The sequence below is a fragment of the Bactrocera oleae genome, chromosome 4 (assembly GCF_042242935.1).
Source record: "Bactrocera oleae isolate idBacOlea1 chromosome 4, idBacOlea1, whole genome shotgun sequence".
Classification (NCBI taxonomy): domain Eukaryota; kingdom Metazoa; phylum Arthropoda; class Insecta; order Diptera; family Tephritidae; genus Bactrocera; species Bactrocera oleae.
In genome coordinates this window covers 62,149,173-62,173,024 of record NC_091538.1, presented here as the reverse complement: position 1 = coordinate 62,173,024, position 23,852 = coordinate 62,149,173, and the positions used below count along the sequence as shown (strand labels likewise).

General features: G+C 30.2%; 1 protein-coding gene across 5 annotated transcripts in view; it reads right to left on the bottom strand.

The window, feature by feature from the left end:
* The window catches only part of Shrm (shroom), a 270,258-nt gene that overhangs the window by 85,888 nt on the left and 160,518 nt on the right, over window positions 1-23,852 (bottom strand). The window lies entirely within an intron of this gene.

Here is a 23,852-nt window from a genome sequence, read left to right as displayed (position 1 = left end):
AAATTCAAATCTTCTATGCTAAGCTAAGTTGTCTCCTAAACTTACAACAAGACCGTAAAGTTTGTGACTCATTTAAATTGACATGCTAAGACACTTGTGTCACTTTTTGGAACAAAGCGTTTTGGTGGAGCGGATAGCAGTTGAGCGGAGATGAAGTGATGTATGGTGCTGCTGATTATTAGCTGGAAAATTAATTTCATTACCTACTTTATTTTATTGCTTTTGTTTCTGAAATGTAATAATTTTCACATAACATTTTTATTTATTTATTTTTTATCGCAAATTTCGTATCGGCAAGTGCAACCGCATATTTTGTTGGCTTTATTTTCTTGTTATGGCTTATACTTTATAAATTATATTTATTTTTTATTTGTTTTCTTGACCTTAAGCCAACAGTAAGTTGATTTTGTTGCTTTCTTTCCCTCAATGAATTTCAAGTTTTTCAATAAGTTATATATATATATATGTTATATTTCTAGGTTAAGAATTGTCAACTTTTGGCAATTATATGGAATTTTTATTTTTTTGTTGTAAAAAACTCTGCTTTATTAAAAAAAATATTTTTTGTAAAATTTTTATTTATGTTAAATAAAATATTAATAGACATTTATTAGTAATTTTAAAAAATTCAACCTAACCGCAAATTTAAATAACATTAATAAAACATCATAAAATATATATATCAGCCTACAGTAAACTCACTGTATATTTTTGAAATTAGATATTTAAAATAACCTTAAAATTTAAATTTAAAAAAATTGTATCACTCAATAATCGCTCAAAACAAATCACCTTTCACACTAACTGAAATTCACTCGAAATTTGTAATTGCATAACTTCCTCTAGGCAGTTGATTATAATTGCATTTTGACAGTTATGTGACAGCATTACAATGACAATGACTTATTTTGCTATTTTAAGCGGCACTCACTTTTGACAGCTGTCAAACTCTTAAATAAACTAACTGGCCACAATTTGTGACAGTAAATTGATGACAATATACAGTTAGATTTAAAGTTGACATTATAATACGTCATAAAGGGTGTAGCAATATGTTGTGTGATAATGAAATTGTACGACTTATTTTTATATTGCCAATAATGCGACATTTAAGTGAACTGCTGTCTACTTTATTAAGACATAATTAGAAAATTGTCTAAATAATTAGCAGCCATAAAAATAAATCAATTTCTGGAAAATAAAATAAATATAGTTTTATGTTTAATTAACTTAAGATATCATAAAGTATTAGGAAATTTTTTAAAAACAATAAATTTTGACGAGTTGATGTTTAAAAATGATTTTTTTTTTGGTTCTAGTATTGTTTTATATGAAAAGCTTAATATAAAAAGCGTTATTTAAACAATATTTAAGCATTTTTATTTACAAATTTGTAAACAAAAGTACATGAAAAGTCTTAAAAATCATATATTTGTTTATTTCATGAATTAACATTTTATAGAAATATACATATTTTAGAATTTTTTTATATTAATACCAAATACCTTTATAGTATTATCCACTTATTTTACAATATTTATCAAATTACCTGTAACGAGAGAATAAAGAAAAAATCATTACAAATTTATTTTAAAAGCAAAACAAACATATGGTAGAGAAACTGCAGAAAAATAATAAATCTCAGTGAAAAGTAGCAAAACAAAAACAAAATCAGTTGAAGAAATCTCGATTGACAAACCATGCGTCGCTGAAAAACTTAATCGTTACATATTTTTAAGTGTTTTATAAGATCGTAATTGTTATATATACAGTTGAAGGCCGAAAACAAAAAACAGAAGAAAAGGGATAACTACAAATTAAATTTCAATTATTAAAAACATTAAAAGAGTTTGTAAGAGAACGACACACACGCACACGCAAAAGAAGCAGTTAGTAAGGAAGCGGGCCACACGAAAAGCACTAAAATAAGTCAAATGTACTAAAACACATGCATGTACATATGTATGTACATATGTGCGTGATAATTTCACTGCCGTCGCGTTCACGCCCCTCAACATTCGACTAAGTTACTGATTTGAGCGATGTTAACGGTTGTTGTCGTCGTCTGCTTTACTGCTAGCAGACGCTACTAATACCACATTTGTTGTTGTGAACTTATGAAGCTCGGCTGTCATCGCCTGGTACTCGTGACCCACTAAATTTATTTGTGTCAAAATAATTTTCATGTAAAAAGCAAAAAAAAAAAATCTTTAAAAGTAAGAGCGACTAAGAAAATGTCAAAAACATTAAAATGAAGCAGCAGAGCGATGCATAAAAACAATGGTGGGTAGCAGAAATGAGGTAAAGAAACTGGAGATGCAAGCAACGTTGTTACACGAAAGACTTATGTCAGCAACGCGGAGGTTCGTTGACGACTTTGAGTTTGAGGAAAAAATTATTTTAAGTAATTTTAATTTAAAAAATATATATTTTTAATAATTTTAATCTTAAAAGATAATTAAAATGAAGCAGCAGAGCGATGCATAAAAACAATGGTGGGTAGCAGAAATGAGGTAAAGAAACTGGAGATGCAAGCAACGTTGTTACACGAAAGACTTATGTCAGCAACGCGGAGGTTCGTTGACGACTTTGAGTTTGAGGAAAAAATTATTTTAAGTAATTTTAATTTAAAAAATATATATTTTTAATAATTTTAATCTTAAAAGATAATTTTTTGTAAATTTTTTATTCAAAAGTTTTGAAGAAATTTGCTAAATGTTTTGTTAAATCGTAATCAGTACTAATGCAAACAAGAAAAACAAGAAAAAATGTGAATAGATACTTAATTTTTTAATATTAAAATTAGTTTTTTTTTTACTTTTTTAAAAAAATTATTACTTATTAGAATAATGGCCAGTACTGATTGGACGGGATTTATAAAATACATCATAAACTTCCAAAATTTAAAATTTCTTGTTTTTTATTATTCCCGAGCTGCAATAAGGTCTGCTACTACATGCTCTCTGCTGAAAACACCTTCACACACAATATTTTTGGTTAATTATTAGATCTTTATCAACTAAGAAGTGTTTTTCGATGACCTTTGAGGTTATAATTTGTGCGCGTAACTGTTGCTAGTTCAAATTGTAAGTGATTAAATTGAGTTACAAGAACCCCCAGGGCAAGAAAATTATCCAAAAAACGTATCTAGTAAGAATCTAAGGTCACTCGTGGGCAAACAACTTCCTGAAAGCTTACAAGAATTATTGAAAGAGATTGAGATAAAATAGTCAATGAAGATTTTGGTAATAACTCATAAATAAATTACATGTTTGAGACAAGAAAAAATTACAACAATGTTAAATATTTGGCATAAAAGTATAGCAACAATAACAATATAGCATCACACAGTCGTAGTAACTTGACTGAATGCTGTTAAAAGCTAATATATTCGGCAACGAGAATAAGACGATGTTAAGAAAAGCAAAGCTTATCTGCAGCCAAAATATCTTACACATGTTTTACGCTTATTATTATAATTTTGTATGACTTGGCCCCTTAAAGCGCACAAATAGTTAGACTACATATGATTGAAAGTTGTGTTGAAGTCGGGAAAAAAATTTGAAATTACTTCGTGTTACTCTAATAATCTGCTGATGGACAGCATGAAAATTTTATAGTTTTTGTTGTTTTTCTAATTTTTGTTGATTTTACATTTGTAAATTTGAGTTGCCTGCAACTTCCTCTGCCAGTAGATACTTGTCTTGCTGGGGTATACTCGTATATATATTTCTTTTATTTATATTTAATAACAGTAAAGCAGCACTCGTCTTAAGGCAGAAATGAGTGCGTATATATATTTTTTTTAATTTTTGGCAGTTGACTGCTATGCGCTGGTTGCGTGCTCAACATACCGTGCAAATGTTATTTGTGCCTACTGTAACTAGTCTGAAAAATTGTTAAATATACGTAGGTGTGGATGCTTATGTAACTCAGTACTCTGCTACTGTGTGTATAGAGTACTTATGTAAACTATAACTTTTAAAAATGAAATCCCAAATATTAAATTTCAGTTAAGAAAAACAGTAAAATATGGTTGAAAATAAAAATATGCGACAAATTGCAACTTAACCGCGATATTATATGATATATACATAAATGTTACATACTGCATTTAAATATTATATACATACATTTGTACATATGTAGCATAGAAATTCGTTTTGAATATTTGATTACAATGTTGACTTAAATAGACAAAATTAGTGAAAAGTCTTTGTTTTTTTGACAATTTGCACGAAACTTGACCACTTAATTTGAAATATTATGAAATTAAAAATTCGAAAAATTAATTTGATAGTCAGATTTACTACAGATTTTTTAAAATTTCAACATTTTGGTACACAATTTTTACTAAATATAATTGTGGTATTAAATTTTACGAATTAATAAAAAATCAATAACTCGATAAAACTTGTCGATAAATATTGTGTAAACCAATCGATAATAGTTAAGCTATATATATAATAATATAGTATAATATTTTTTTCTATAATAAATACGTAAATACTTATTAGTAAAAGTAGTATTTTTATAATATTTAACGATACATAATTTGCAAAACATTCGATAAGTGATACATACATATTTTTTACCATAATAAATACGTAAGTACATATTTGTTAAAAGTTGACAATTCTATACCCACGAAAAAACTCGATACATTGATAAACACGATCTATAAATAATATACACAAAAATCGATAAAATAATCTTATTGCTTAATACAAGAAGAAACTTCATTTGAGGATGGGTTTATACTGACAATTGGTTTATACTGATATGGGATACAAGAAAAGATTCTGAGACTGGGTATTTTAAAAGTAGTACAATCTTGATGAGAGTCCATTTGAAAGGTTAAGCGAAGATAAATATTAGATTAATCAGCCATCGATGTTATTTACTACTGCTACTACTATTTAGTAGAAAAATGTTGCTAACGGTACAATATTTGACAAAACATAGTATGGTGGAGATTGTCGTCAGGAAAACTACAAAATCACTTCTTCAACACATTTTCTTTAGGCAAATCAATCTTCTGGCTTCTTGGCTTCTTAACATTTATCAACATAAAACAAAGCAGAACTGAAATTAAGTAATTTACAATTAAAAGTTTTTTACTTTTTTATTAAGATTTTTTAAATTATTTAATAAATTATAAAAAATATTTTATATGTACCCTAAATAATATTTTTTTATACAAATTATTTTAAAAAAATGTCTTTATGGTATATTTTCTAACAATTAATTTTATATAAAACTTTTTTTAAATTAAATTTATAATAATTAATTTTATATAAAAAAAATATTATTTTCAAGTTTAGTTTACTTAATCAATATTTTTGTTTTTAATTATTTAATAAATTAAATTAAGGAATATAATATTTATTATAATATAAATAAATTTTATAGGAAAAACTATTTCTTATTAAAAATTCTATGTAATAATTTTTTAAAATTGAGTTGTGTATAAAAAATTTTTATTTTTATATATATTTTTATTTATGAAAATTTTAATTTATTAATAATCTTTTTTTTTAGTATACATTTCAGGTGTAACTTTTGGCACAACTATTTCAAAATAACTTATATATGTATCTTTATTACTTTCTTTCTTACACTTATTGCAAATTTTTTTTTTAATTATCTTGAATTTAAAAATTAATTTTAAACGCTCCTTTCAAATTGTTTTACGCTTTCTATATAAGTTATTCCAAATTTTTGACGCTATTCTATTTTATAGAAATTATTAATAAAAATGCACCATGTGTGAAAGATAAAAATGATGTCAGTAAAAAAATTTAAAAAGGTTTCACCACTATATATATATTTACACAAATTGATATAAAAATGTATGTATGTTTATAATTATATAGCTACATATGCATTTACGTATTTGCTTAAAAAGAAGTGAACTGTTAGCAAGTCTATAGGCACTCTAATATCATCATTATATGAAAAAGCAAATTTTCATACCAATAACAATACAAACATAAATATGCATGCAAATATAGACTTTGCTTTACCACTTATCTACAACAAATAAACGCCGCATTCACGCTTGCGCAAACAATTGAAAGCAGTGTTAAAGCAATTACGAATCGACAGAGTGTAAAATTGTTGTAACATTTGTGTACACTAGCAATAATATACAGTCTACATACTGTACGAGATATATTTACATACATATCTACATTTACAAGACTATGTTAAAAGAAAGTAAAATTAGGTAAGACATGCTAAGGCGAGTGAAACCAAAGCAAAACACATTCAGAATAGAACTAAGGAAAGTTTCTAGGCAGCTAGAATGCACAAAGGAATCATGCTATTCGACATAACGGTTCACAACACAACAACAAAGTGCAATTGTGGTGCTTGAAACGCAACGCATACACACATAAATAGAATATTACGCCAGACACACATAATTACCTGTCATTATTATCGCTGCAATAACAGCTTGTGTATAATATACGTGGGTGCAAAGCACTCGAAGCCCAAATAGATAAGAGTGCCGTTGTCCCAGCACATTGCAACACATATGCGCACACACGCCAGCAAAAATATAGAACAAAAGCCGCACAGTAGTCAGCAATATGCAAATATGTTGCAAGTGAAATGAAGACTCAGAAGAAGAAGCAGCAACGTAGAACACACAATTATACAGTTAATTTAGAACAAGACAAAGCGCCAACTCCAACTAGTAAGCAAAGAATGAGATAAAGAAGGAAAATAAGTAGAAGACAAAGAAAGACAGCAACAATTAGAAGCAAACGCCGGTAGGCAGTAATTAGTCAGGCAGACGTTAAGGGCGTGAAAGCAGTAAACTAAATACCGTACATTTGTACCGTAAGCACATACATATGTCTGCGTGCGTCTGTGCATAGATAATGATTAAGTACAAATAATTGTAGGAAGTGCGATTGGCAGGCAAACAAGCAAGCAAGCTGGGTGCCCGAAGGCAGCCAATTCTGAACTAGCTGCTCGACAAACGGTAAAAAAGTTAAATGTGGGCAAAGTTTGCGGTCGCTGAGCTGCTGGTGTTATCTTTGGATACAGCTGCTCAACTGCCCGCCCGTAGAATACATAAAAGTATTTGCTTAACTACAAAAGAATATGTGTAGAAAGAACGTTGAAGGTATGAATATAAAAACAGTTGCTCCGAATGACATTTAAATGATAAAGAGAAACCCATTTCGGTCGTAATAATCAACATAACTTTGTTTTAATGGCACAACTGTGGTGTAATGAGATAAGTTCTGGCTGCGCATGCGCAATACACTTTTAAATATGGGTTGGTTAAATGAAATTTGTTGTTATTAATTATTTTTTTGAAACTTTCGTGCTCCAAAATGAAACCATATCTGGAGACTTCAATTCGGGAAAGTACTGTTAGCTCGGATTTTTTGTCAATTATAACAGTTTTAGTAATAGAGACACATATATTAATGAAGACACCTTTTAAGGCCAAGTTAAATTACCCAGTTGATACTGTAGATGTTATTAAACTCTGCTCAGCTTTGTTGTTGTTTTTTAGAAAACAGTTCTCTTAAATAATACCGTTTAATAAGTAAATAGAGCTCAGATTTTATTTTTTTATGGTACAGGTCATAATAATGACATAAAGTTGTGAAAGAATTATGAGAGAACACCTTAATTGGGTTGGGGATCGCTGGTTTTGCATAATTTATTTTAAAATTTTTATAAAAATATATTCTATGTATATATACTCTGGTCAATTATGGTGTTGAAAACAGATCTTTTATCATTTTGATACTCATAATTAAGGTCTTATCGTCAGATAGAATACAATCCACAGTTATTACAAGTACTTTGTCTAATTTTAGTTATATTCTTAAATGTATCTGAGTAATAATCAAAACTCTTATGTATTTTAGAAACTATAGTCACACAATAAATGAATAATTTTATTTTTAAGGTCGCTTGAAACCCACACCTTTGCTAATATAACCATGTATATGTTTTTTTCCCTTACTGTTAAAGTTTACAATTCTTAATTATTTAAAATACTTCTTTCTAGTTTAAAAATGTTTCAAAGATCAGTGTCTAAAGTTGCTGAATTCGTTCAATTTCGGAGAGTAGCAAATCGTACAAACAACTGGTATAATTGGTATAGACTGGTATAAGAGAGAAGAGATATAATAGCGAGAAGTATCTAGTTACAATTTTGATTCGGAAGCAATGTGTCATGTAAATTATTAGACAATTATTAAGTTTGTTTTACTATTCTGAAAGACAGGTAAAGGAGTAAGACTAATTACTTAAAAGCATACGAGTAAATAATTCTAAAAAGTGATGTTAATCAGTTGCATATCTCTTAACTGAAATCTTAACTAATAACAGATATAACTAACGTGAAAAGATATTTCGTTCTAAAAACTACAGTTAGTCATATACAGGAAAAGGAGTGTTTCTTCAACTGATTACATTAGAATTAACTGTAAACAATTGATATATACTATATATAATATGACATACATATAAGTAATAAATTACTTTTGACGCTTATCGTCTACAATTTAATTAGAGCGAACGCTTATCGCTTGCTGCTCATCACCGGCATATATATACATACATATGTACATATTTGTATTGTGTTCACATTGACCATTGAACTCAACTTGACATTCACAATGGGTAATTGAATAGTAAATAACAATAATCAATCAGACAAGAAAAAAATGACGCTGTTTCTAATAACACTCCAATGTATGGTATCTTCTTGCATGTGTTTGTAAATAATAGATCACTTTACCTTGCGAGAGTATAAAATGTTCGGTTACACCCTTCTTTTTTATTAAAAAAAAATCTAAAACCTCTCTCGCAGAAGAAGCGAACTCTGCGTACACCTTAATCATGCATCATTATCAGACACTAGACAGTCAGACATCCAACTGTCAATATAATTTGAGGTTATCAAAATGAAAACAAATTCCAAATGCAAATAATTGAAGATGAAAAAAAATACCGTTGCAATTCTCAGGAATGCTAGACAGTGCGTAAACAATTAAAATAACAACAAATTGAGCTCACATTGTGAATAAATGGCGGTAATAAATAAATTAAAAATAAATTCTGAGAAATTTTTGTAAAAAGAAAATAAAAAAAATAAAAAAAAAATAAAAAATCACTTTTGTTGTCCAATTTGAAGTGTAGTTTTGTAAAGTGATGAATTTGGTATAATTTTGATGATTGCGTGCAGTGCCGCAAGCCACCGGCATTCTTAAGTAGAGTTCTTGGTGAAAAACTGTGTCACACACGCATACTATTTCGACTTTATATGGCTTGTTGCATTACGGTAATATTACGTGTGACATAACCCGCCGCGAGCGTTGGGTAAACATGCAACAAATGCTACTTTTGCTACAAAAGAAGGTGTCATACCCACTGGACTGATGCATTGCTTTTCAATTAGTACAACTACAATGTATGTAGTATATAAAAAAAAGTAGGAGGTGTGTGGGAATAAAGTATTTATATTTTACATAATGCAAAAGAGGGCAATACACTTGCAACGGTTCGAAAACCCACAAATATTGTATATAAATATATGTATTTATATATCTATGTATACTCGTATACCATGTAAAAGCAGCGCTGAATAAAAAACTTAAACAAAATGACACGAGTTTCTTGCTGAAGTGTTCAAAGAACATACACAAAACATGCTTTTGTCATTCGAAAAAATATGGTAATTTACAGTTATCCAGAATTTTTGAGGAATTCTGCTTTTAAACTATCCATCAAATAATTATATTATATTTTTTTGCTTATATTTTTATTTATTTATTTTTTGGTTCTGTTTCTGTTTTTTATTTTTATTTTTATTTTCTTTTTTTTGTTGTTATTGTGACTTTATTTAATTTTTATTTCACCCGAATCTTCACAAATTAATCAAAGCGGCGAACGCCTTTTTGATCACATAACTGCAATTACTGATTATTGTCGAAAATATTCACAGTCATCAGTTTATATTATATCACTTAATCAATAAGTACGTCGAAGACTTTAATGACTTTAGCTAATGGACCGATTTTAATGAATAGTTTTATCGTTACCCTTAAGGCATTTCGCATACATAACATCTTATAATAGTTACAATATATGTACATATGTCCGTGTAGTATAGTGATCGCGCATGCGCAATTCACAGGTGTCACATAACGCCTCAGCCCTCACTAGAGTGGAAGCTAATTTAATAGCTTTGATAACTGGTAAGATTAGAAGCTTTTTATAGTAAAGTTTTGCTATATTGATGTTATTTGTTATGTTACTTGGTCGGTTAGTCAGTTCATTGAACAAGCATCATGCACTAAATCGTGGTGTTCTGCTTTGAGCAGGTGATCTTCGGAACACTCATTTCTGTGACAGAGGGTTCTTTACTACAGTTGAGTATCTCTCCCTCTCTCTCTCCCTTCATACTAACGTTATTATGATTTAAAAAAAAGTATAAATGTATACTTTTTCCTCTTACATTAGAAAGGTCTAATGAGAAAGTTATAATAGACCCGAAATTTTTACAATTATTGTTGTTTTTTTCAAGAAGTATTTTATTTCATAGGCACATAATAAATCACTTTTTATTGAATTTAAGATACTTTAATAAGCGGTAGTTAATTTGGAAAAAAAATTGACATATTGGAGGTAACTCCGAGTTCATAATATTAGTTAGCTTTGCTCTTGTTGGAGGAGAGGACAAATTTTTTGTAAAATATGACACGCGACCATGTCTCAGGGCCAACAAAAAGAGTTGACGTCTCTATTGATCCAAAATAACTCAAAAGCTATCATTCTTAATACACAATCAATAATAGACCAAATATATCGAACAAACTCCAACATTTAAACAAAGCGTACTCTTTTAACAATTGCAACTGCCATACAATTGATTACCCCTTTATGGCACACTTGTACATAGTATATAAAAGCTTACAAACATACACAATAGCATTATAACTACATAAATATGAATATATATATATAAATATGTATATAGAATTCTTGATCAATAAAGCACCAATGTCAACTTGTCAGTTATGAAACATGTTTAATAGTCATTACTCATTTAATGACGTCTTCTGTCATGCCCATAGATCTTCATTGTACTTAATATTGAGAATGCGTACACTGATACACACACATAAATATATATTGTAAATACATACAGACATTGAATAAAACTCTTTTTGTAATAATTTTTACATTTCAATTATGTATACATGAGTGTGTATGTGTGTGTGTTTATATTAGTTTGTGCCGCAAAACCTTGAACTGAAATTACAATACACGCTCTTTGTATGCGAACATATGGCTTTCACACACAGAGGCATAATAGTTGTTGCTGTACATATTAATTTCAATTACAATTGTCAAAGCTTTGCGACCAAATGTCATTAAGGGAATTATTTTATATTAAAAATACACAAAACACTGATTGTGCGGCAAGTAAGTAAGCGTTCATGTTGAGAAATAGTTGGCCAACATGCCGTTAATTTAGGATGGGACAAAGTGCGATCTCTTCTGAATATATTTATGAATGTGTCAATATATAAGAAATACTACTTGATGATAAATTTAAATATTTAAGAACTTAGCAAATGAAATAAGGCGTTTTGAAAGTACGCTTGGAAAACTTAAAGCTTGAATAGCTAAGTTTTTCTGGCGCAAAATTAAGTTTTACTATTTTTAAAACTGAGTATCGGCAGTGGTTGTTCTGCACAACTCTTATGAATTACTTTTCTTAATGAAGTAATGTGTGAGTGTAATGAATTCATAGTGCGTTTGCCATTTAGTTGTATTCGATTCGCAACAATCTAAGAGTTCAAAAGTGGCGAATAGAACAAACAACTGACATAAACGAAGTGTTGTAGCTACCAAAATAATAAAATAGGGATAGCGAAGCATAGGGAAACACATAAATATATATAAATACCCCTCAAATAAACATGAGGTAATATTAATTATATACAAAAAATATATATATTTAAACCAATACATATGTACATATATTATATAAACGCACGAGCACTCAAACTGTAGGCGTTTTTGCTGAATTTGGAGGCGTAAAATCATTCAATTATTTTTATGTAGCAAGAGGCGTGCTGCCTTCGATTGACTACTTGTCGCGTGCTCATCGCTCAGCATAAAACAAAATAATAAAAATTGCTCATAAATAAAATCAAAAGCATGCCGGACTGACGCAGCGCCAATTGTTTATTCGAGAAATTTGTTTTGTCAATAAAAGAAATTGCTTGGGAATGCGTTGATTTAAATATTTTCGGACAACAAGAGCCATTTAAATGACCGCCATCAAATCAGCAACACTTGCTTTCAGTTCTTACAAAATTACACACTTACTCGCAGTCGCTAGGAATTCGAAGGCCAGCGCCGGCTAATTAGTGTAAATAACGCCGCCAATCAAAATGTTTGTGTTTTCAAATGCCTTCTAAATATTTCGAAATACATTCGTGAGTATGTGTAGTTTTGTTCTTATGCACATATTTATGTATTTTTAAGCACTTACTTGGTATTTGGAGTGCTTTTGAGTTGCCGCCATTTGACTGACTTGCAACTTGTGGCAAATTGCTGCGCAAGCACTTACTAACAGCAAGCAATATTTATGCTTTGTGTATAATAATGTACGATTATGTGTAGTGCACACATATGGATGTCTGTGTGTGTACACACCTACATATGTAAGTAATATAATTCTTTAATGGCGCTTAAAGTAATTGATCGCAATTAATTTTAATTGCTTAAAAATGCGAGCTCAAATAGCTATTGATTGGTATTATTTGAAAAAAATAAATGTTTTTAAATGCACAAAAAAAAGACAATAAAAACTCTAAGAACAACATTAGCTTTGGCTGCCCCAAATTTATAATACCCTTCACAGGAATGAAGAGAAAAGAATGTGTGAAAAATTTCAGATCGATAACTCAAAAACAGTGGAGCTTATTATATTCTTGTTAGTTTTAATTTTTTTAAAGAAAAATAATTAAAAAATTAAATTTTTTTACAAAATAAATAAAAATTCCGAACGAATATTTTGTTTCTTTTGTGGCATACCACATTATAATATTTAAATTTTTTATAATTTATTTCATTCTACTCGTAGTGGTGTGTATATATATAACCTAAAAATATTCTATAAAAAAAACAAAACTCATTTGTTTATCTCCATATATTTTTTTCACTTTCCACACTATCTTGCCTTTATTTTGGTTCTCATTGCTATTTATAAATGTATTTATATATTCCCTTATTTCCGAAGCGTGACTAACTTAGCATGTTTCATGCGCATAAAACCTCCATTTCTTTTTATTATTATTTATTTTGTATTTGCAACATGTTTCCACCTGCTATTTGCCCTTCGTTTTAGGGCGTATTTCTCATGAAATGTAAGAGAAAAATGTGCCATTGTTTATATGTACTTATATACAATATTTAGAAGTCTGGTAACAAGTTTGTAAACACAACCTTGTGGTTGGGAATATCGATTTTTAAGTGGGCTGAAGTGTTCTGAGGAAATTATGATAAAGTAAACAACAAGAAAAGTAGAAAAACATTAAATAATTGATATATAAAGATTGCTGGAAAAACAAAAAATGGTATTTGGAGGTCTATATTGGAAATCAACTTTGAAAATTCGAAAGAAAATTCAATGTTCGTTTAGAGGAAGTTGGTGATTGAAACAAATGTTTCCAATATATCAAAAAAAGAGAATAATAATAATGGAAATCAGAGATAAATGTTTGCGATATTTTCGAAAGCTTTAAATAAATGTAAAGACATAGAACTGAATTGAACATTGTTTAGAGGTTATTGATCTTGCCTGCACCATTAATATCGAAGTTGAAGCCTATGTTCTATGATAAGCTCTTGACCACGCTGTTTCAGAATATGAAAAGTTAACGTGAAATCAATCAAAAAACAATTAAAAATTTTGATCAAAAATAATGTAAAGAACATTGAACTAAGAAATTGGAATACTTGTATGTAGGAGGAGTAGGCAAACCAATTGAAATCCATGTTTAAGATGCAAGAATAAGAAATAATCAGAAATCAGTACTAAACTTAAGTAAATAGAAATCATTAGTTAATGAAATGAGTCTGAAAGTAAGATATTAGTGATTAAAAATCGAAATCGAAAGCTTCAGTTGAATAAATGAAGCCAAAAATCAATATAAAAACATAAAATCAGAGAAAATGATTAAACATACCTTGTGTGTTCAGTAACTAACTACTAAAAAATCAGAGATCAAAGTTTTAGAAAGTAAAGAGGAAAAATTTTGAGAGTTAACGCTCAAGCTAATGGACTAGTAAAAATAAAAGTCAATCAAATAATTTGATATTTAAAATAATAAAATTCAATAGTTCGAAAAAGGTTCTTCAAAATTAGTGGATGTTGGAATATTAAGAATGAGAAATTTATTTTTAAAAATTTGGTTTAAAGACAAACGAAGGAAATAAATAAATGAAAAATTTCTCTGCCATTTTGCGAAATTATGAAATAACTATAGATTGTACCAAACCATATTTAATTTCTCCAGCAGCGACATTATAAATCAACTCACACCGAGAATCGTTGAAATATTGAAGACCTTTATTCAGCTCAAATACATACTTGTATATAATTATATTAATACCTATAAGAGAGTGTGGTACCACGCGCCAATGTATTATATTTCAAGCGAAATTCGCAAAATGATTAAATGCGGAAATTTATGAAGTGTTGAAGTAATGAAAAAGAGTATTAGTTTGGCGAAACTACGATAATGTGTATGTTTACATGTGTATTTTAATACTATCGCATATGTATATATATGTTTCATATACATATGTAGTTGCATGTAAATTTATGGCACATGCTTATATCATAAGCTCTTTACCGGTAGTTGTTATTGATGACAGATAAAAGTGGTCTGCGTATAATTATTATTTTTCTGTTTTTTTTTCACTTTGGCTCATGTGTATATTTGACTTATATATTATATTTTCTTCTTCATTTTCATTGCACAAATGCGCAATTTCCCCGCGCTGACTTATATAAATATGCATAATAAATACTTTTGTACACTAAAGTTTGCAATATCTCTGACTAAATTAACTATATATACAAGAATAATCAGCGCATCCATGACATCAAACTACAATCAACAGTGAACGCTATGTCATAAAATTAATAAGCGGTTTGTTGAGGTGGCATGACAGATCGTCGCGTCGCGCCATGTTGGCTGACGGTGTGCTATTGCTACGTTTTTGGCTGCTTTTAGAAAAATTCTCTGTGTTTAACATGTTGCCAAGCGGTGGAATATTAAATAATTGAATTACTTTAAAAGTTAGACAAAAGAAAAACTAGTTGCAAACTAACTACAAAATCATGATTTTTGGGTAAGTTGCCAAACCTTGTTAAAATTGCCAAATTAATGCAAAAGAGTTTTGGGAACAAATATTTAAAAAAAAATAGAAGATATCTTGGTACAAGTTGAGCCTAGTTACAAACTAGGTACAAAATCATACGTTTTGGGTGAGTTGACAAAACTTATTGAAATTGGTAAAGTAATGAGAAAAAGTGTTCTGGAAATGAATAGAAGAAAATGACTAGTTAAAAACTAGGAATAAAAGCAGACTAGGCACAAAATCATGATTTTTGGGTGAGTCTGCGATCTAGGATAATTTTATGTTCATATTTTTTTTTAATCCATAATTTTTTATATTCCTACTAGTTAAATACTAATTACCAGTGCACTAGTACGACACTACTTACAAACCAGTTAGTTCTAACTTATTGAGATGCTGTCGGTTGAGTTACATCATTTCTTTCTAATCGCATACTACGCAAGCCTTTCAATTTTTTTGTTGTTGCAACATGCAGTAGCAACCAACGCGAATATCATTTAAATTATTATTAACACGCTTTTAACGCATAAAAGGCAAATCGAGAATGCAACTTAAGTGATGCACTTTACAAAAACAATAATAATAAACGTTAAATGCAAGATTTTATAACAGCAGCAAAACCCAATAATAACAGCAGTTATCAATTAATAAGTAAGACGACAAGTATTACATAAAAATTCAGTCGTTAAATGGCTTGAATTGCAATAACGGGTTTAATGCATAAGAAGGTTTAACAGACAGTTAAGCGTAGGGTCATAACGGTAGCACTCTAAAGATCTTGAGAAATATTTATAGCGCAATGAAAATATAGCTATAATAATAATCATAATAAAAAATTAATTTTAATTTTGGTTGGAAGGGATTTTAAGGTATGCCTGATGAGCGCAAAGTGAATGGACTTAACCGTTATAATTTTTATGTAATCTGATTTGTGGCGATGTATTCAATTAACTATTAATTGTTCTTGATGTTAATTGCTTGTACTTAGCATATATTGCCATTTAATTATTCGTAGGAGAATGGCCTGCTCTGCGGCAGTTTTTGGAAAGGTGGCAATTCGGCTTCAGCTGCTGCTGTAAATGTCAAATTTGGGGCTGTAATATACGCTGTCACCTTTTTATTGTTGTTTGTTTGTATAGTTGAACAGGTGGTCGTTTTCAATTGAATGAGGATTGTTAAAAGCCTTTGAGGTTGAGTTAGAAAGCAAAACTTCTTATTTACTTTGTTTAGAATCTCAAATCATGCTCGCATAATTTTTAGGAGTCACGCAAGCAGCCATTACTAAACCTTTGCAAACTGTCGGATGCATTCAAAAGTAAGGATATCGGGTGCCATGAATTGAAGTCAAGAGACGTTGCAAGACGATTTTCAAGTCAAAAATGCTGCTTGAACGCTTCGAAAAAAAGTCGTCTTTGGATCAGATTATGACTGGTGATGAAAAATGAATAAAATACAACAATCCGAAACTCATATGTGAAACCTGGCCAACCAACCCAATCAACGGCAAACACCCGGAATTTGCGAAAAGACACGAGGCAATAATTTTCCATCATGACAACGTTCGGTCTCATGTTGTAAGACAAGTTAGGTACTATTTGGCAAACAGCCGCTGAAAAGTTTTGCTTCAACAGCGTTATAGACCAAACCTTGCTCCTTCTGTCTACTATTTATTGCAGTCGATAAAGAATGCCTTCACTGTTATACGGTTCATAGCACAACAGGGTATTAAAAAGTTGTTATATTATTTATTTTTATAAGAACTTGCTCTATAATAAAAAAAAAAGTAAAAAATATATACATTCATTCAATTTCAGTCTACATTTGCTTTGTCCAGTAAATCTAAAAAGCAGTAGATGTCGTATTTAGCATCTAAAATTCAGTTACCTTCAAGCAGATACTTATATACAAAAAATTATATGAACAGATAAGTATAACTAACGATTGCTACCTATTTTTCCACTAATATATTTGTAACAATATTTTTAAAAGTTTGCTCTAATAAATTACGCTGAAGTAAAGTTTTCACTTTAGATCGCTAGCAAAGGGCGCCTCTATATCGAAACACATTTTCTCTTTGCCACATTTTTGTAAGTATATCTATGGGTTTGTATGTATTTACAATATTTTTCCAAGTAAGTTACTGCCGATCACAATAAATTTATATTTAATGTCGAGAAAATTACCAAAGTAAAGTGCAGCAGAAGCATTTTAAGCAGATCGCCTCAATAAAGTCATTTAAACGCGCAAAAGGCGAAACAAATTGAGTTAGTAGCTCGTGCAAGCGATTGCGATCAACAATAAGAGATCAACCCCAAGCAAGCAGCAACAGCTGCTGCTGCCACATGGTTGTCTATAGCTGTATATATGTAAGTATAACTATAAGTGTCTGCTGTGGCTTCTTACACTTCTGCTGGTTGTTGGGTGCGCGTCAAGGTAAAGCCAATTAGAATTACTAGCTACGCTGAATTTGTAACAGCAGGCGTCAAATATCTGTCGGCTGTCAGTGTGTTCAAAATGAAGTTACCAAAAAGTAAAGTAAAAAGTATCAAACAAAGCGATAGACCGCAACGAAGACAGACAGTGGCAGTAAGAACGCCAGCCGTGAAGATCAGTTTGCAGAGATGGCGTTGGTGATCGTCAAGAAACTGTTGTTGGACGGCGAATGCTCAATTGCTGTCTAATTGTGGACTATCGGCAGCCCATTTACTTGTCAAACAGCAGTGACGGCCTTGTCTGTGACACGCTGGTTTTTTTTGTGGCGCTCCGAATAAGTTTTACGAAACAACCAAGCTGTACTCTGAAGCTTAGCCAAGTTATTGAAGCTTTTAGATTAGGATTTGTGCATTAAGCGCTAACGTTTGAGAATTATGAAATAACAAAATTTTTAAGTGCGAATAATTGCTGTTTGAGAGTATTAGTTGACAGTGACGGAGTCTTAAAAGCTGGCTTACAAAGTTCTCTCTGTCTTTTTTTAAAAAGCACACCGTCTGTAGCTGCTGAACAAATCAAATTAAATAAAATGCATATTAATAATAATCAATTTCATCTTAAAATCTAAGATTTATTATTAATTGCAACAATAAAACTTGCTTATAAAATGCTTGTTGCAACAGTCGCAAATATTGCCACAATGTGGTTACTTTAAGCTTTGCCATTTATGGACCATTCATGGACTCGTTGCTGAAATTAAAGTGTGCAAATTATCGCTAGATGCAGCGGTGGATGAATGGATTTTATACGAAAAAAACTGTTGCGATTATAATTATAGTGGAACATAAGTGGATGCAGACATATGTAATAATAATGAGAGATATGGCTATAGTTCTGCTAATAACTTTAAAATTTTTTAATTAAATAATGGATCCGTTTCGACAACTCTAAACGCAAAAATCGTATGTAAAACCAGGCAATTCACGGCAAAGCCAAATATCAATGACGTCAAGGTAATGCTCTGTATTTAGAAAGAATCAAAATCCGGTTGAAACCATCAATAGGGAACGCTGTCAACAATAACACATAAAGTTGAACTTAAAAACGCCCGGAATTCCCATCTTGACAACACTCGGTCTTATGTTGCAAAACCGGTTAAAAACGATTTGGAAAACAGCGGCTGGAAAGTTTTGCCTCACTCGCCTTATAGCCCAAACTTTGTCTTTTCTGACTACTACTTATTCCGAATGATACAGAACGCCCTCGCTGAAATACGGTTCACACCAGAACAGGGTAACAAAAATTGGCTTGATGCATTCTTGGTCGCCAAGCCGGCGCAGTTCTTTTAGGATGGAGTTCGCAAATTGCCAGAAAGATCTGATAATATTATAGTTTCAGATGGGCAATACTTTGAATAATACTATTCTACATGCTTTTCTTAAATAAACGTACGGAAGTCATGCGTCTTTCGCCATATAAGACGAAACAAAAAATTCTCTAATGGTAAACTTCAGATTGGCTACATTGACTTTATTCCTTTCTCTAATTTTCTCGCTTTAGAAGTATTTACCTCCTTATAAAGTTTTCGACTAATAAATATATTCATATTCTATATACTTGCTTTAGATGGTTTTGAACCAGATTCTGTTTGAAGGATCTTACTTTAGACGCATATTTTTTTAAGCTTTCATTGCCTTAAAATTTATTTAAAGACAATTATTTTCAACAGGCGGGCAACGTAATTAACTCTCTTTCATATATGATTTCATTCAATCATCTCTCATATGGTTCATTTAAATGAGAGAGAGAGAGAGAGAGCGACATGTACTCAGTTTATAACTGATATTAATCATGAAGAAAGTGGTTAATGATAGCTTCGTTGAATGAATTGATAGAATATGTTCGTTCAATGCATTTGTCGCAAAACTTGTCTCTTTTATTCTTTGTTGAGAAAATTCCGTTAACAGTTATTTTGAGTTTACTTTAAGCTGGTTTACAGCGAATCAAATGCAAACCTTGAGGGTAGAACTGGCTGATTAATATACTCTACAGTTCAAGATACTTATTTGAAAGCGAGAAACTAAACAAGATTTGTTTATCAAAAAATTCGAAACTCATTGAAATAAGTTCAAAAACTAGTTTTCACGCCTTTTTTTTATAATATTAGCAATGAAACGAACCTTCTCCGTGCAAATTTCAACAATTTTCAACGCGCCAAAAAGCGAAAGTAGCTTTGCATTTCCTACCTACAATCAGCGCTTTCGGTTACCAAATCAGAACATTTAATTAGCGCTTAACTAACTAACGGTACAGCCGCTAACTTGCGTCTATGCTCACATTAGAACGTATGCAAAAGGTCAATTAACGTCAAATACATGTTAAATTCATATAATTAAACTCGGCATATGCCAACACTTTTGGTCTCGCAAACGACCTTGAGCCAACCACAAACGGCGAGATTGCGCACAGAGACACAATTCAATTATACCAAATGTGAATGCAATCAAGTATAAATAGATTACATAAAGCAAATAGCTTGGCAACAGTAGCGTGGTGTATTTGAAGTTATGTCACTTTTACGTGCAACGCGACTGCCGGCATTCTTTGCGCGAAGTGAGTGGCTTACGTAAACGAAGTATAATTGCAGTGGCTTTATAAACGCAATAAGTGGATATAAAATAGCGAAACGAATGTGTTACAAAGCAATTGACGTTTACACACTCAATTATCTTATGTTGTGATATTTATTAGAAATATAATAAAAAAATATATTTATTAAAATGTAATTACATATGTATAAATAGTGTAGTCGTAAGCCCACATTAAGTGACAATAACAATTTACAACAAAAACATAATCAGAAAGTGAAGTTGATAACTCAATTAACAATTAAATGTAATTAGTTTGCTATGCATATATGTGCATACACACATATATACATATATTTGTATGTATTTCTATATATCAGTGCAACTGTTTTTTAAAACAATTGCTGTCTTTGTTCTGTCGGTTGACGGCTGACTGCGCGACGATTAATCGCTGCCATATTTTATTGCTATAATAATTTTATGTTTTTTTTCGCTGCTTTGTTCACTTTTTTGTTTTTGTTAATAAACATTAGGGTGGGAAAACAAAAAAAAAAGTTAAAAATTTTGGTAAAGTTTGAGCTCTGAATAGTAATAGGCGCATTCTGATTTTTGATTTCCCGTATGATTAACGAAGAAATATTTTCTTATTATGTTTGGATGTTTAATGCATTAGAAAAAATTATTTTATAATATGATTCTTATAGAGGTGTTAACGAGCAACAAAAAAGGCTCATAATAATTTTTTGTTAAGTCAACTCGTTCCACAGTTATTCGAGGTCAAAAACCAAGCTTAAATCGTGAAAGTTAAGTTTTGCAATTTTTTTTTACATTATAACACAAAATAATACCTAATAATCATGAAGTATTTTTGTTTTTTTATAATATAAAAATATCTGATTTTTTATGACTTTTGTTGTATTGAATAAATAAATTTATAAAAACTTTAGTTTTTCATTTAACACGACTGGAAAAAAAGTACCATAAAGACATCTTATAACAACATAGTTGGAAGTATTAAAAGTATTAGAAATTTTTATTATTTTATAAAATCAATATTTTTGGCTTATCCTTATGTATCTTTTTCTAGATTAAATTTCATACATTGCAGTATTTTTTGACAACTTAACGGCACAGTAAATTAATTTAATTTTTTATTCACTTTTTTGCACTAACTCCGGCTGCGGATTTCTTTTTTTTGCGATTTTTTAAATTTAAGTGTTATAAATTTGTTTTGAGATAAGATATATGAGTACTAAGGGTGCTTATGAGTGATTGATACACTGAAGTGCTACAATATATACTGAAATGGAGTTATAATATGCAGCATATTAAGTAAGGAAGAGCTAAAGAGAGCAGTATTGAATATTAAGTTCTCGATAAAGTTAGAAGTCCCCCAGAATTTCGAAGGATTTTGAGGCGTCTTCAAAATTTTTCTAAAAAAGTGTAGCATCAAAAATCGATGATCATTTTTATAAGAAGTTGTGGATCGTTTGTGATCCATTTACAGTTCTGGACTTGCATTATAACATGAGCCATAAATCACATTATTGTAAATGGTTTTTAGGGTTGGTTAGGCTGACCAATGTTATGCATTTTCCAAAAATATATTATAAAATGTAAAATCAGCCGAAAGACTTTTGTTCTTTTGGGTTTATGAGGGTTACCAGAAGATATTAATTTAGTTTCAGTATTTTTCTCGGTAGTTGAGTAATTTGTTTTAGAATCAAAACATAAATTCTACCAAATTTTGGCACAAATCGGTTAAGTACTTTGTAACATATTAATTTATATGGGTATTGCCACGCCCATAGCCCACTCTGTTTAACGTAGCCGTATAAAACTCTGCTGCCGAGTTGACAGTTGTTGATCGGATAAAAATGTCGGTCCGTTTCGGTTACGTAGAGTGTATGCCGTGCTAGAAACAATTATCCAAGTTTCATTTTTAATATGTTAGAGAAATACCGTCATGTGGGAGATGACTATATTTATTACACTATTTGTACCATTTTCACATTGTAGTTCAGGGTTGTTAAATGAAATATTTTCAACAAGAAAAAATTAAATTGGTTTCAAAGTTATGTGTGTTAATAATATTAGAGGGCAGGGCCACACAATAACTTCTGTTTTTAGCAAAATACAAAACTTAATAAATTATGTTATGTATTTGTTGACATTAGTCGAAGAGGGCCAGAGTTTCAATTTCATAAATTGATGGATAAAACATTAAAAATATTTTCAAACACACTTGTTTAGCTTTAAAAAAAATGTCTATATTGAATTAAATGAAAAAATATTGCTCTACTAATTAAGTAGCTGACTATGACGATTTTCGTCATGTGCAAATTAATCTACTGGGAATCGCTTGCCACAAGTTAATTCAATTATTTGTACGTGTTTTTTTTTCTAAATACATTTTTTCGTTCATTTTTATTTGTGGGAATTAGAAATCTCTAGTGTGTTTTAAGTGCAACTTCCGTTGCCAGCGGCGCAGTGCGTTAACTAGTTGATACAATTGATACGAGCATTTTATTGTTTTTGTTCTTGCTTCGGGCTTGGGACTTTCGAAGTTCTTGTTAATGCCACTATCATGCTTGATAGCAATAACATTAATTAGCGATAAGCTCATACTAAGAGGGAAGCGCTACACGGGATTTTCAAGGCCGTAGGCAAGGCAGCAGAACGCTGATGTTCATGAGAAATTCTCTCATACTTTTTACAGGCAAAAAGAGTGAGTGGAACTGACGGCAGATGCTAATTGACTCTTATGTAGGTATTTGTTTGTTATATGTTTGCTTGCATATTACACTGATTTATTTGTTATTATATTATGTTTATACTGTTCCTTGTTTTATGGCATATTTCATTAATGTTACAATTAAAAAAAGCAATTAATTTAAATTGACAATGTATTAGTGCCCTGCTGTGGTTATTGGAAAATTTTGTTTTTATAGATATCTTTTATTTGTTAGAGTAATTACGTCTTTTTTAATTAATCTTTATATAGTTTGCTTAAATTACTTTTTTTTTAATTTTTGTACAATTATTTTAATTTAATTACTCTTTCTTAATTTTTGTATAATTATTTTAATATAATTTTTTAGTTTTTGAATAATTATTTTGTTTAAATTTAATATTTTTTATTGTTAAACTATTTTTACATTAGTTTTTATAATACCTATTTTTAATACAATTACGTGAAAATCTTGCCATAATTACATCCATTCTAGTTGATTTATAATCTTAGAGAGTAACTAACTAGGAAAAAGAACCGGAAGCTTACATTACTCTTACTCTTAATGAGCTTTTAATCAGCTCCCTAAGTAGCTTCTAGCTATGAAAGCTGCTACATATATGCTTAATGAAAATAGGTCAAATAAGGGCCTCGTTAATTCATTTTTCACTTCTTTAGTA